This window comes from Penaeus monodon, chromosome 15 (genome assembly GCF_015228065.2).
Source record: "Penaeus monodon isolate SGIC_2016 chromosome 15, NSTDA_Pmon_1, whole genome shotgun sequence".
Taxonomy (NCBI): Eukaryota; Metazoa; Arthropoda; class Malacostraca; order Decapoda; family Penaeidae; genus Penaeus; species Penaeus monodon.
This window is the reverse complement of record NC_051400.1, coordinates 8,718,677-8,718,894: the sequence shown is the minus strand read 5'-3', so window position 1 is coordinate 8,718,894 and position 218 is coordinate 8,718,677. Positions and strand designations below refer to the sequence as shown.

The window sequence follows — 218 nt, the reverse complement described above, 5'->3', positions numbered from 1 at the left end:
CGATTGTCCCATCAGCGCCGCACAAGGAGTGTCCGAAGAACGCCGAGAGTCGCCGTTGTGCCCCGTCACGGCGGATGCCCGGCGCTTATGCGTTTCTGTTGGCTGATGATGGTGATGACTCGTGCCCCTGCCCCGTCTTATCCGGACAGTGCCCCTAGCTTAAGAGGGGCTCTCATCCGGCGGGTATCTTGTGATCTCTTTTTTTCCCTTTTCTTAGT

At 57.8% G+C, this 218-nt stretch overlaps 1 protein-coding gene across 1 annotated transcript in view; it reads left to right on the top strand.

Annotated features, from left to right (window-relative positions):
- LOC119581735 (RNA-binding protein fusilli-like) overlaps window positions 1–218 on the top strand; it is a gene marked incomplete in the record, with an annotated part of 165,619 nt that overhangs the window by 45,847 nt on the left and 119,554 nt on the right.